Genomic DNA, 12142 nt, shown 5'->3' with positions numbered 1-12142 from the left:
TTAGTGGTATAGGGGTCGGTGAACTCTTTAGACCATTTTTTGATAAAGCTTAGAACGCCTCTGGCTTTATTCGAAATAGCGGATATGTGTGAGTTATAACACAGATTAGGTACAAAGATAATTCCCAAGTCAGTAATTTTGTAAATGCGGTTTAAGGAACAGTTATGGATATTATAGTCAAAGAGGTAAGGCTTTCTGCGATGGAATGTCATTACGTTACATTGAAATGTTAAGGGGAAGAATGTTTATTAAGCACCAGTTGTTGAGGGCGTCAAGATCAGATTGGGGACATGGGGTCGCTATAGGAGAAACATAACTTCACATCGTCCGCATACATAAGTAGTCGGGTATGAGTTAAGACTTGGGGAAGATCATTGATGAACAAATTAAACAACAGAGGGCCAAGATGGCTACCTTGAGGTACCCCCGACGATACAGAGACAGGCTTAGAAAGAGAGTTATTAAAACAGACACGCTGAGATCGATCACAAAGGTATGCATTAAACCAGAAAAGAAGTTTAGGCGGAAACCCTACGAGAGATAATTTATGAATAAGCAGATTATGATTCACTGAATTAAAGGCTTTACTAAAGTCAGTATAGACAACGTCAGTTTGCGACTGCTTAGCGAAACCCTCATGCACGAAAGTGGAGAAATCCAGGAGTTTAGACGAAACAGACCGACGTTTTACAAATCCATGCTGCGATTCAGAGAATAATGAACAACAAAAGTGTTGGAGCTGGGAAGTAATTATTTTTCGAAGAGTTTGGGAATGGCGGATAAATTGGAGATCCCACGGTAATTTGAAACATCCGATTTAGAGCCCTTTTTATGAATGGCAATAATATATGACTCTTTTCAGACAGTGGGAAAATCGCCGAGCTCGAGAGATAGGTTAAACAGTTTAAGGAGGGGCACGCAGAGAGAATCTGCACAAAGTTTAAGGACAGCACTAGGAACCATATCGGGGCCGGTAGAAAAAGAAAATTTACATGACTTTAAATTAATTAAGAGGTCATTATAGTCGATGATGGAGGGATAGATACAGTTAGAACTATTCATGTGGATAGGATAAGATTGACTGGGAGGAAGTATGTTAGAAGAAGCCAGAATAGAGGGATGGTTATTAGAGTAGCAGAGTTGAAAAAATGAAGCGAAAAGATTAGCAACATCACAATCATTACCCGACACGATTTTTCCTCAAGGAACAAAACCAACTTTTTCTTAAAGATTTGGGGCTTAGAAATGGTTTGATGATATTTTTTTTCTATGGCAGAACTTTTTTTTGAAGAATTTTTTAAATCTGGTTTTTTTTTTTTAATCTTTTTTCAGAGGTAGCGCTTGTTTTTTTCATATAACTGTAGTATCTTACGTCTGGTTGGTACCTGATCGCGTTCCTTTGTTCCCAATGGGCAGTTGGGCTCGCAACCTTCCAAAAGGTATTTTTTGTTCATTTTTTCCATATTTTAGGTTTCGTAAAAAATACCGCACAAAAATCATCATTTTTGCATTTCAATGCTTTATATTTCCCAGACGGTAAGCTGTAATCACAAAGTGTTTAGGCTTAACTTCTAGATGTTTTAATTATCTTTTCAAAATAGCAAAGTTCTTTACAACCAGACGTAAGATACTACAGCTATATGGAAAAAACAAGCGCTAACTCTGAAAAAAGCTTTAAAAAAAATACTAGTGTCGGGTCAAGCAGCCTAAATAATTATGTTCATTATTTGCACTGTACCAATCACTGTTAATCAGCCTCTGATATGCACGGCAGCGGCCGCTCTTTCATTTTATCTTGCCTTCTTCGCTTTATTGTTGCAGTTGCAGCATCTAAGCTGGTCTCTCGCGTTCCATATGACGTTCGTGCGCGGCTTAGCATCTGCCCCGATCTGCTCTCCTTTCATCGCTCGTTTTCGCTCTCTTTAACACTTGCTGCATAGGGCGCTGGCAAGTCGGCCCATGTGCCCTTGTAGCCAGTAGAGAGATAATCTTCGTATCAATCGCATCGCTTTATTATATCGCTCATACTAACGCCTACTTTAATTCCCAATAAAAATTAATTGTACATTTCTCATTGAAACGCTAGACCTTTTTCTTTAAGTCAAACGATTTTCAACGGCTATTAAAAACTCTTAATAGCCAAACATTTGGTGACCCCGACGTGATTGTGCATTAGTTAATATATTCGTGCAATCACAAACTACAATTAAACATTCAAACATTGCCATATATTGCCGGTTGTTCGTTATTGTCGTTTGCCCGCGGCTTCAAGTGCGTGTCATCGACCACATATATATACACCAGCCGTTCTTGCATATAAGCATATACGTTTTGTTTGCGGTGCTCGTTCCCGTCACTTGCGCGGTACTCTTTGTTGTTCATCTTCCCGCTAGAAACGTTTTTCTAACGCCGTCGCTGCTATGGAGCTGCTATTGTCGGCTTGCGACTACTATATGCTCGTGGTAAGGTTGGAGGAGATCGAGGAGCTGCAGGGCACGTTCAAAACCGTGCAGAACGAGCTCGAAGAATTGGATTGTCGAGAATTTAGCAGTGGATTGCGCGACAAGTTTCAAACACTTTTCCGAGAGTTGAAGCCGTCAATTTGTCGTGAAATTGCCAGGACTAGCGATCAGATGCCTTCTCATTCCACGTTGGCTGGAACAAATGCAACTGCTGGATTTGCCTGTTCGCAGCCTCCACCTCGCCGTGGACAGTCCCTGCCGCCTTTGCAATTGCCAACGTTTGGCGGAGGGTATGCAAACTGGTCATTTTTTTTATTCTATGTTTGTTACCATTATTGACAATCATCCGGACCTATCCAATATTGAAAAGTTTCAGCATCTGCGATCTTGCTTGTGTGATTCGGCGTTGGAGACAATTCGATCGTTAGAACTCTCGGATGGCAACTATAACATGGCATTAGAATTATTGGAAAAGAGATTTAATAATCGACGGTTGGTCTTTGAGGCACACATTACTGAGATCCTGGGGCTCCAGGCTGTGGAGAATGGGTCAGTGGCTATGCTTCGGGAGATTTCGGACAAGTTCAACGCTCATATGAGGGCGTTGCAGACTTTGGGTACTCCTGAGCAGATCACTGGATGCATAATCGTGCAGGTGCTTCTACGGAAACTGGATCCAGCAAGTCAAGCAAAGTGGGAGGAAACTTTAGAAGATACAGCCTTTGTCAATCTCATTCCTTCGTGGGAATCTATGGCCTCGTTCTTGGAACAACGATGCATATGCAGGACATTGGAAACCGTGGATTTCGCTATGGCAACTTATGCGCCGAGCAGTCAGGTGGGAAGAAGTACAAAAACTAACCCTTCTAGATCCGCACTTGTTGCCACAAGTCACAGCTCATCGGGATGCGCTCTTTGTAGTGAAACTGCTCACGAAATCCATTATTGCTCGAAGTTCAAGGCCCTGTCCCCTGCGAATCGCCTTAAGGAAGTCAGGAGACTCTGTCTATGCTTAAACTGCCTCAAAGCAGGTCATCGGGTGACTACATGCAGCTCGAGCAGCTGTCGTATCTGCGGGCGCAGGCACCACACTCTTTTGCACTTCGGTAATCCTGAAGCTACTGCAGTCCAAACTCAATCAGTGGCACTTGAAACTCTATCTCCGTCTGTGCCGTCTAATGTCAGCACTCAAACATCTACTTCAGCACCCACGTTGTCTCATAATGTCTCGTCTACCTCTGCTGCTCTTATTGCCCAAGGTTTCAGTAATGATGTTGTTCTGTTAGCCACGGCAACAGTCTTGGTTAAAAATCGTTCAGGAGTCCTCGTTCCCTGCCGAGCTTTGCTTGATGCCGGCTCTCAGCTGCACCTAATAACCTCTCGTTTTGCAAATCAGCTTCAGCTTCGAAAAATAAAATCATCGACTGCAGTATCTGGAATAGGTGATTCAAACTTCGTCACGGATGGATTTTCGGTCAACATTAGCCTGCACTCTCGCTCGACGGACTACTCAACTCTCATCACTGCTGTTGTAGCCTCTAACATAACCGATCGTCAACCAAGTTACGGAATAGACACTCACGACTGGAACATTCCAGCAAACCTACCTCTTGCTGATCCAGAGTTTCATAGACCTCAGCGTGTCGATCTTTTAATTGGCGCCAGTCTGTTCTACGAGCTTCTTTGTGTTGGTCAGGTCAAATTACTGCCAGGATTGCCATCAATTCAGAAAACTCGTTTGGGATGGGTCGTGTCTGGAGGTTATTCTCCGGTAAAGGGATCTTCTTTGATGGTGTCGCGTGATTCGGTCGCAGTAGCTGACAATAGTAACCTAGAAGAGCGACTTGAGGTACTGCTTCGACGGTTTTGGGAAGTAGAAAATTGCATGGAGCCCATTGTAAAGTCTACGAAAGAAGAGCTAGATTGTGAGGCTCACTTTGTTCAACATTTCCATCGATTACAAACTGGCGATTATTGTGTTCGGCTGCCAGCTAAATATAACTTGGATCTCTTGGGAGAATCTTATCAACAAGCTCAACGTAGATTCTTATCTCTTGAGCGGAGGTTAGATCGTCGCCCTGATGTGAAATCTCAGTATGCTGCTTTCATAAAAGAGTACCTTGATCTAGGTCATATGTCTTTGGTTCCTGCCGAGTCAATCAGCTGCTGCCGCTATTTTTTGCCTCATCATTGCATCAGAAAGGAAGATAGCTCGACAACCAAGCTGAGGGTCGTTTTCGATGGATCCGCAGCAACTTCATCCGGTTATTCCCTGAACGACGTCTTAATGGCCGGTCCTGTAATCCAACCCAAGCTTTTCCATATTCTCACTCGATTTCGGTCATATGCAGTTGCGATAACGGGAGATATTTGCAAGATGTACCGGTGTGTAAGGGTCTCACCCGAGGATAGTAACTTTCAGTGTATTCTGTGGAGGAATTCTATGCAAGAGGATTTGCGTGTGTTTAAGCTTGACACCGTTACTTATGGGACGAAGCCTGCCTCATATTTATCAGTGCAGGCAATGCATCAGCTGGCAATGGATGAGCAGGTAGCGTTTCCTGTTGGGGCTGAGATTCTTTGCCGGGACTTTTACGTCGATGACTTGATATCTGGAGCCAGCTCTCAGGATGAGGCTATCCACATTCGTGAGCAAACCACAGGAATTTTGTCGAGAGGTCAGTTCCGGTTGAGGAAATGGTGTTCGAACGTGCCTGCTGTGCTCGATGGAGTTCCGGAACAGGACAAGGAAACCTTTTTAAAGTTCGACGATGGCAGCAATTTCACCAAAACTTTAGGACTTGCGTGGGATCCGGTTTCTGATCAGCTTTTATTCTCGTTTTCGGCCCTACAGTCATCTTCGCGTCCCTGCAGGCGTTCCGTTTTGTCAACAATATCTCGGTTCTACGATCCCCTCGGATTAGCTGGGCCTATCATTACAAAATCAAAAATCTTTCTCCAGCAGTTGTGTAAAGAGAAGTTATCCTGGGATGAAAGCTTGCCATCCGCACTCAACACCTCGTGGCAGGAAATATGCAGTAGTTTTGGCCAGATTCGGCGTTATGAATTTCCTCGGCTTGTGCTCATTCCGAACTCTGAGTTAGAAATTCATGGATTTTCCGACGCGAGCATAGAGGCTTATGGTGCCTGTATTTATGTTGTGTCGAAGGGTCAGCGATCCAGCAGTCACTTACTTTGCGCAAAATCTCGTGTTGCTCCATTGAAAACACTAACTATACCAAAGCTGGAGCTTTGTGGAGCGGAATTGCTAGCTAGGCTCATATCTGAGGTAGCAGGAATGAGTGTCTTCAAAGGAAGGTGCTACTGTTGGTGTGATTCGGCTGTTGCGCTCTCTTGATTCGGGACGAGCCATCCCGATTCAATATATTTGTCGCAAACAGAGTGGCAACGATACAGGAACTGACTGAAAAAATGGAATGGCATCATGTTCCCACAGATTTGAACCCGGCCGACATTCTTTCACGAGGAGCTCTACCAATCGAGTTGAGTGAGTCACCCCTTTGGGCTCATGTACCTCCCTTTCTTTGCGGCTCTTCAGATGACTGGCCAGCTACGGTGTTGCCTGATAAGCCAACCCTGGAGCTGCGTCGTAAGGTTTTCTTAGCCAAATCACCCTACTTGGACATTGTAGCCAAATCCAAGTATGCGAACTCATTCGCTTCTTTGCAACGCGTTTTTGGCTACATTCACAAATTTTGCAACCGGATTCGGCGCCCTGGACTCACCGTCTCTGAAATTGAACGTGGAACCCAGCTATTGGTGCGGCTGGTCCAGCGTACGCAGCTCTGGGAAGACATGAAGTCACTGCGCTCTAGGGGAGTGGTCGCCTCATCCAGCTCACTTTCATCATTGTGCCCTTTCATGGATAATTTTGGACTCCTCAGAGTTGATGGTCGGCTGAAGAATTCTTCGTTGGATTTTGATGGCCGTCATCCCATCATCTTGCCCAGCAGCCATCCGCTTACTCTCGCAATAATCTCTCACTTTCATGAGCGGAATCTACACGCCGGTCCTCGAGCTCTACTGGGATTAATTCGATCCCAATATTGGCCTATTGGGGGGAGAAAGACAGTTAACAAGGCCGTAAACAAGTGCGTGAGATGTTTTCGAACGAAACCTAGAATATTGGAGCACATCATGGCGGATCTTCCAAAAGAGCGCCTAGACGGTTCTCACGCCTTTGAGATCACAGGCGTAGACTTTTGTGGCCCGTTTTTCTACAAGCCGGAGGCACGCAACAAGGCTCCAATCAAGTGCTACTTCTGCGTCCTCATTTGTTTCGCGACCAAGGCCGTTCATCTGGTGCTGATCAAGGATCTATCGACAGTCTCTTTTCTCCACGGCCTAAAGCGCTTTATATGCACCAGACGAAAGCCACGGCAAATTTGGTCAGACAACGCAACCAATTTTGTCGGTGCAAGGAACGAGCTCGTGGAGCTAAGACGCCTGTTTCTCAGCGACGATCATCAGAAGGCGGTTCTGGATTTCTGTTTGGTTGAGTCCATTGATTGGCACTTCATCCCGCCGCGCTCGCCTCACTTTGGTGGCCTATGGGAAGCCGCAGTGAAGACGGCCAAGTACCACTTCTATCGAGCAATAGCCAATTCGGTTCTTGGATTTGACGAGCTGCGGACGCTGTTATGCCACATCACGGCAGTCATTAATTCAAGACCTTTAGTTCCCATTTCAGAGAGTCCTGCCGATCTTGACGTCTTAACTCCAGCACATTTCTTGAATGGCGGCCCTCCTGCTTCATTCGCTGAGCCTGATGTCACGAAGCTAAACTTCGATCGCCTTGACGCCTGGCAGCGCGTTTCTTACCTTCAACAGCTCATTTGGTCCCGGTGGAAGGAGGAGTACATCACGTCACTGCAGCAGCGCTCAAAGTGGCGAACTCAGAAACCGAGTTTAGCAGTCAAAGACCTGGTCCTCGTCAAGGATGAAAATCTACCTCCCATGAAGTGGCCACTAGCGAGGGTGGTCGAACTACTACCTGGAAGAGATGGCGTCGCCCGAGTCGCTGTGCTGAGGACTGCAACTGGAATCACCAAGCGAGACGTTAACAAGCTGTGTCTGCTTCCCCTTAAAGATGCTGTTGAAAGTCAGGCTTCCAACGGGGGGAGTATGTCGGGTCAAGCAGCCTAAATAATTATGTTCATTATTTTCACTGTACCAATCACTGTTAATCAGCCTCTGATATGCACGGCAGCGGCCGCTCTTTCATTTTATCTCGCCTTCTTCGCTTTGTTGTTGCAGTTGCAGCATCTAAGCTGGTCTCTCGCGTTCCATATGACGTTCGTGCGCGGCTTAGCATCTGCCCCGATCTGCTCTCCTTTCATCGCTCGTTTTCGCTCTCTTTAACACTTGCTGCATAGGGCGCTGGCAAGTCGGCCCATGTGCCCTTGTAGCCAGTAGAGAGATAATCTTCGTATCAATCGCATCGCTTTATTATATCGCTCATACTAACGCCTACTTTAATTCCCAATAAAAATTAATTGTACATTTCTCATTGAAACGCTAGACCTTTTTCTTTAAGTCAAACGATTTTCAACGGCTATTAAAAACTCTTAATAGCCAAACAACCAGATTTCAAAAATTCTTAAAAAAAAAGTTCTGCCATAGAAAAAAAACCATAATTCTTTAAAAAATGTTAAAGCCCCATATCTATCAGAAAAAGTCGGTTTGGATCCTTGAGGAAAAAAAAGTTCGATTTTGTCGAAAAGTGTTATCAGCCTGCTGCCGTTAAAAGAAAAATATGTCGGAACTTGGGAAGAGTCACGTTCGAGTTGACAAACCTAAAAAATTGCTTGGGATCACGCTTAAAGCTAAGTCTACTTTTGGACAGGTAGTCATTATAACATGTTTTATTTAATAAAAGACATTTACTCTTAGCGATTGAATACTTAGAGAAGTCAGATTGCGAACCAGTTCTTTTGAACCTTTTATACAAGCTGGATTTAATATTCCGAAGGTTTATCAAACGCGGGGTGAACCAAATAGGGCCACTAACATGACGCGAAGGTGAAATTAAAGGTGCATAGGTATTAAAGACATTAAACAAGGAACAATAAAATGCATTTGTAGCCGGCTCAATTTCATGAAAGTCTTCGAAAAATGACCAATCAATCTGAGAAAGTGTGTGACGGCACTTCGGCCGGGGTATGCTCGCCGCGCCGGGGTTCACAGAAATTTATTTGATCTCTGGATGTGGTAGCTGAAAGAGAAGTTCTCCTGGTTCAAGAATAAGGCGACACAAGTGAGAGGACAAAAGTAGGTGGTTATTTTTATTGACTTAAGGATACAGAGTCGAATATGGTTCTCTGGAGGATCCCTGGCTCGGTCTCGAGGTCTTCCTTCAGGGTCGTCAGGGCCGCACGTGGCTACTCGCAGCGTGCAGGTCGGACCTGGTGAGGATCGGCCATGGAGGATAGTGCGCTCCGAGGGAGCGGAGTTGCGGAGGATAATGCGCTCCGAGAGACGTGTTCGTTGCGGAGGATAATGCGCTCCGAGAGACGTGTTCGTTGCGGAGGATAATGCGCTCCGAGAGAGAAGGCGTTGCGGAGGACAATGCGCTCCGTGGAGAAGTGTGCGTTGCGGAGGATAATGCGCTCCGAGAGAGAAGAGTTGCGGAGGATAATGCGCTCCGAGAGAGAAGGCGTTGCGGAGGACAATGCGCTCCGAGGAGAAGTGTTCGTTGCGGAGGATAATGCGCTCCGAGAGAGAAGTGTTCGTTGCGGAGGATAATGCGCTCCGAGAGAGAAGGTGTTGCGGAGGACAATGCGCTCCGAGGAGAAGTTTGGGGAGACAGAGGAAAATGCGCTCTGAGTAGGGAGGGGAAAGCCGGAGGACAATGCACTCTGACGAGGAATCCGAAGAAAACAGCAAAGATTACCGGGTAGAGGAATCGTACGCTCTAACACGGTGATCAATGCATTCCAAATGAATGGACGGTATATAGCAGGGAGAGTTGGGTTCTAGAGGAATCGTGCGCTCTGAAAACCACAGCAATCAATGCTTACCAAAAGCCTTGGGGAGCGAATCAACCCTTGGCAGTCCAAGAATGGATTGTTCCTGATGGCTCTGGCGTGGCTGCTTTTATTGCCAAAAGTCAGCTGTTGACTACCTTTGTTTGGCACTAGCCCGTTGTCACGATCAGCTGATACTGTGGCCGTTTGGTTCTGAGGGCTGGGCACACTGTTGGCGCGCGGATTTGAATGTTGGAGTGTGGCCGTTTGTTAGGATCGCTGGTCACATTGTTGGCGCGTAGATTTAAAAGTCGTGAGATCCTCTTTTTGTTTTGTTTTATGTTTAATTAACTAAATCTTCATGGATTTTTTCTCTTATGTATCTAGGTTGTTTAGAGAGAGGACGGCGCTGGCGGGGCAACAGCTCTGTGGGCATTCCAGCCACACCACTGTTAGCAATCCAGCTACGCAAGCTGTTGCCCTCGCTCTCACGCTTAGGAGCTTTTTTCCCCCGGTGACGCGCTCTCGAGCGCATATTCACCACGCTTGCGCTTCCGCCCACGCTCACGATCACGCTCCCGCTCTCGCCTCCGACAGCCCTCGGCAGCTTGAGTACCACCGATATTTAATGCGCTTCTTCACGCACAAGCAAACGGCCGGTTTTACACGCGATACAAATACATATATATATAAGCCCAGAACAACCCCGAAATATATACGAGAAGAAATTGGAACTGCCTAACGTCTTTAATTTGGGATTCTGAACGGTGGAACTTCGAAAGCCTCTTCGCTCAAGCATTGGTCCTTCGCGCCGGATATACTTCGCCTTCCTCAACCATATCCAGCCTTCGAGCACGGCATCGCCTTCACCACTCCAGGATCCCAAGATAAGTACAATTTTCGTGTGCCACAAATCCCTTCCATTCGCGATTTGTGTTCCAAAATTCCGAAAAGTCCGAGTTCCGCGATATAAGTACCTATATATATTCTTATATATATACTTATTTCTTATTCTGTGCCATCCGTTATCCGTTTCTTCTTTTTTCGACACCGCAATATTATCGGCAATTCCGGTCGTTCTCCCTTCGTTCATCTCCAACTACCAGTGATACGGTAGTTCTTCAATTCCTTGTGTCTGTCCATTACTTGCGGACAAATTAAATAAATAAAAATTAAACCAAAAAGTGCACTCCGAGCATATGTATGTACGCATATTCCAGCCCATAAGAGCGGCTTGCGTACATACACACACATCTACATCCGTGTCTCTACAGGTGCATTCCAGCACGACCCACCCCAATAAAATATACTTTGGCACACTCCGAGTGCAACTATAATCACATCTGTACCTATAAACACATATATATTTATTGCCATATATTCATACATTTATTCCTATAGTTGGCCGCAATATATCGCCAACTATATACATAACATACATAATTCCATACCATAAAAATACCACTCCCCGTAGAAAAATACCGCGCTCCATACACTACATACATACTCCGCGCAAGTGCCAATTTTAATATAAAATTCGCGATTCCGTACAATTCGTGCCACTTTTCACGATCGCTACCCCAACTCCAACATCCTCCACTTTCCAAATAAATTACTCGCGACCAAGGCACGGCGCACTTATAGTAATTATTTGGCAATTTCCACTGCCAATTGGCAAATTGGTGTTTCGGTCCTGTGTTGTTGTTTTTTTGTTCCGTGCATCAGAGGTGGCGCAATCCAAAAATATCGGTATCGTAACCGAGTCTTGCGTTCGACCAAAAATAAATTAATAAAAAATAAAAATACAATTTCCCAAACAAACACACCGACACTACAAGAAATAAATTAAACGATCCACGATTTCTTATTTAAACCGTTTCGTCCTCCCTTTTCCGATATTTTCTGTTTTCCTTCGGTATTTCTCCCGATAGTTCTCCAGCGCCCACTCCGCAGTCATATTCTTGACTGTAGCTTCCGGTAACGCTTACGGCGACTAGGTTTATCTGCACTTTGTCGATCCAAACCGACATCAAGAGCAAACTATCGCAAATAACCCAGTTCTGATCACGACTGCGTCAAAGAGGTAAATGGAGGAGCCCGCACTAACAATATTTGCAAAATATTGCCGAAATCAGTGTAACCGGTCCTCTCCTCGGCTCAGCGCAATATAAGTCACTCATTGTTTGAGAAATTTCACTTCACCGTGATCTCAAACAATCCGAGTCGACCCGACTATTGTTTTCCAACAAGCTCGAGGCCTTTTTCCTGACAGCCTTTTATAAGTGGGTTATATTTATTTCCTGGCGTCTTTCTGTTGGAATTCCACTCAGATCAGTCTTCTGTCCCTCCAGGACTTCCAAATCCGATGACGGCAACCAGCTTCTGCCTGTGACCTCTTCCAACCGGCTACGCACCTCGTCCGCCTCCGGAACTACGCCTACTCAGAGAATCAAGGCACCCCTCACTCCGAGAGCAGCCAGTAGCAGCCCTTCGGCAAGGACCAAATCGGTTCTGTTCCCGTCTCCTGTCACTCTTAAGGTTCTAGCTGTGACCAAACAAGATCCGAAGGGCTCCTTCGTCAGCAGCCCCGTCAGCTCTCGCCACTGCATCACAATGGCTCAATCCGCCACCTCTAGTCGCTCGGGCCAAATTGGTCGCCGCTATTGGCCGACTGTCGCACCTGGCAGAGCGCAC

Source organism: Drosophila obscura, unplaced genomic scaffold, assembly GCF_018151105.1.
Source record: "Drosophila obscura isolate BZ-5 IFL unplaced genomic scaffold, ASM1815110v1 contig_75, whole genome shotgun sequence".
In the NCBI taxonomy this organism is placed as follows: Eukaryota; Metazoa; Arthropoda; class Insecta; order Diptera; family Drosophilidae; genus Drosophila; species Drosophila obscura.
This window is presented reverse-complemented; position numbering follows the sequence as displayed.